At 44.3% G+C, this 3,398-nt stretch overlaps 1 non-coding gene across 1 annotated transcript; it reads left to right on the forward strand.

Moving 5' to 3' along the window:
* The first annotated feature begins 2,533 nt into the window (after positions 1-2,533).
* Trnat-ugu lies at positions 2,534-2,607 on the forward strand. The gene has a single exon. It is a non-coding gene; the product is annotated as a tRNA-Thr (tRNA).
* The last annotated feature ends 791 nt before the right edge of the window (positions 2,608-3,398 follow it).

Consider the following 3,398-nt stretch of genomic DNA (forward strand, 5'->3'; position numbering starts at 1 on the left):
CCTCCCAACTTTCTTTGGGTAGAGATATGGCGCGAGCTGCTGGTGACCGTGTGACGTATCGTAGGAAAATAGTGCCCGTGACTGCAGCACAGTGGTCATGGAAGTGCAGTCTGCTGGAAATTGGCTTTGTGACTCTCGTGGCGGCTGCCAGAGACTCCATGGACAACAAATCAGGGTCTTTCTGTTGTTGATCTTGTTGTGCAGGACATTTATTAGTTGACCGCTGTATTATTGTACCATGGAGTGAGGGCTCTTCATTTTGCTTCATGGGAGTTTTTATCGCGATATTTCACGAGGACAGCTCAAACAATTAATAGTGTATTTACAACTGTCTTGAAATAATTCACAGTGGGATGGGTTTTCCTTAGTCACCACTGTACTTGTCACCGCATGTTTCTGACAAACGCTACGGGAGCCCAAGTGTAATAATATCTTGGTCGTGTAGCACAAACATTCGAGACGAGCGCGGCTTGTTGTTTAGATTTCAAGCGCTTGTGCGTGTTGGGGAAGATGATGCCTGAAACCTGAACACTTGCAGGACGAGAGTGTGTTGCAGGTTGCTGTCGTGTAGGAGAGACACAGCACTCACAAGGGAACCACGCCTACACGTCCTCGCCGAGTTCGTCAAAAACTGTGGAATATGCAGGGCTTTGACAGAACTCAAAGTTATAGAAGTGGGCGCTCCAGATGGCAAGGCGTTTAGAAAAAAAAAAAAAAAACAGTACTTTTGTTGTTGGTCGAACGAGGCACGAGCCATTTCTCTGAGCGTACATTTCAGGCAAAGGTTGGAGCAGCGAAAAGATTACAGAATGATAAGAGCGAGGGTTGTGGGGTATTGTCCCTACGCGGAAAATTTTATTTTCAATTTTTACGTTACTTATTCAGCAGGTAAACCGAAATAATGTTCATTATAGCATATTCATTGATATCTTCATAAAAGGCATGAAAAGGAAAGGCAGAGGAAAATTTGGGATTCCAATTAAATTTCCAGGAAGCTATTGTAGGACATACGAGAACTTCATAAATAAAATTAATTTTATTATTTTACAGTTGATGGTTTAAAAGGGCTGACGTGATATTCATCGTAAAAACAGGGGAGACAGTAATTTTCTTGTCACCTCTCACACGTTACAAACGCCACGTTTTTTACAACTGCGTGGTTGTTTTCAAGTTTCTGTAAAGAAACAAACTTTATTTACTTTCGCAAAACTATCTGTCATCGCACAGTTTAGCAGTAAACCACACCTAACACCGAGTGGGATGACGCAGCGGTTAGCACACTGGACTCGCATTCGGGAGGACGACGCTTCAGACCCGTGTCCCGCCATCCTGATTTACGTTTTCGATGATTTCGTTAAATCACTTCAGGCAAATGCCGGGATGGTTCCTTTCAAAGGGCACGGCCGATTTCCTTCCCCATCGTTCCCTAATCTGAGCTTGTGCTCCGTCTCTAATGACCTCGTTGACGACGGGACGTTAAACTCTAAATCTCCTCCGCCTCTTCCACGCCTAATGCACCATAGCGCCATTTATCGACGAGGATAGCTGGTGGTGTAATATGGAATGTATTTTGACGCAGCCTTCTCGGGATATCATTTCTTTTTCTTCTTCGATGAAATAAGAGCAGTTTTGAAGGTTCTTTTAACAGATTTTTTAGCTGATGATAAAAACAGGCAGCTGCCGGCATCTCCTCGAAGGCCAAAATGAAACTGTCAGAGTAGGAAATCGTGAACGCTTCGATTACAACCTCTTCGTGGAAAGTTATTTACAGATTCCTCTGACACATAATTAAAAATTTTCCTTTCATGCATTTTATGAAAATATTAATAAATACAAATATTGAGCATTATTTCGTTTTTTTTCTGTGTAAGTAACGTAGAAAATAAAAAAAAATTATTCCATATAGAGATTCAATCCGATGAACTTCCCATTTGTGTTTTGGACTCTTTCCGCTACTCTAACCGCTGTCCGGAAATTACACTATCATAAATGCCTCACGCCTCGCCCGACCCACAATAAAAAACCTATTTTTTTTCTAAAAGCTCGTCCATCTGGAGCTCCCAATTTTCTCACTTTCATTTTTGGACAGGCCCGGCATACACCACAATTTTGGTTGAAATCAGTGATGCCGAGTAGGCGCGGTCCCCATGTCAGTGTCTTTACTTTCCCACAGCAAGCTTCATAACTGATTTCCATTCACGTTTCGTGGTATACACACACTAGATTCGTTTAGTGTTCGGAAAATCGTTAGCCACACTCTCTCCTCCTGACAGAACGTGGACATGTCCGAAAGAACAGATACCATCTTAGTAAATATATAGTTAAGGCTCACCGGCCACTTCACCATCTTCTTCTTCTTCTGTGGGAATGCACAAACAGTGCCCGAACTCTTACGGGAATCGGCAACGTGCCGCGAGTAATGAGTAGAATGAGCGGGGCCACTACGAATGTAGTGCGGGACAATACGTTGAGAATGTGGGTTTCGCGGGAGGCGTGCCAGAGATCAATCCCTGCAGTCTCGCTATCCTCTGTGTCCTTGGTGGCTCAGATGGATAGAGCGTCTGCCATGTAAGCAGGAGATCCCGGGTTCGAGTCCCGGTCGAGGCACACATTTACATCTGTCCCCGTTGACGTATGTCAACGCCTGTAAGCAGCTAAGGGTGTTCACTTCATTGTAACATGAAATATAGTTGAACGCCGGCTTCTATGAATATTTTTTTTTTGTAGTTTTCCTGCACCATTTCGTTTCTGACTACAGATGAATGGACATATCAGTTGTCATCTTGAACATTCGTCCTTCCACTGTTCAACCAACCACAACAGCTTCACTCATCAAAATGGTTCAAATGGCTCTGAGCACTATGGGACTTAACATCTATGGTCATCAGTCCCCTAGAACTTAGAACTACTTAAACCTAACTAACCTGAGGACATCACACAACACCCAGTCATCACGAGGCAGAGAAAATCCCTGGCCCCACCGGGAATCGAACCCGGGAACCCGGGCGCGGGAAGCGAGAACGCTAACGCGCGACCACGAGCTGCGGACTTCACTCATCACATTTGGCCTCTATCCAGATCACATCCCACTTTGAATGTAGCCAGCTTTGAGAGTTTTTGACACTTAAACTCGTATTACACAATGGGTTTAACAATTATTTAACAATTATTGGGATTTCCAATTGCCATGTTCCTTATAAACGGTGGTATACGGTAACGAGAAGCAGTATTGTTTTCTGGCTTTCACTGTTCTGAACCCCCCACCCCTCGCCTCCATACCCTGCCCCAGCATACACACACACCCAAGCTGTCGAGCGATAAATCGCTGGATACATCGCATGAAATCGGTTGCTTGCTTAGACCTGGGCACACGCGAGAAACTTACCAAGCAATTCAGC

The sequence above is a fragment of the Schistocerca piceifrons genome, chromosome 7 (genome assembly GCF_021461385.2).
Source record: "Schistocerca piceifrons isolate TAMUIC-IGC-003096 chromosome 7, iqSchPice1.1, whole genome shotgun sequence".
In the NCBI taxonomy this organism is placed as follows: Eukaryota; Metazoa; Arthropoda; class Insecta; order Orthoptera; family Acrididae; genus Schistocerca; species Schistocerca piceifrons.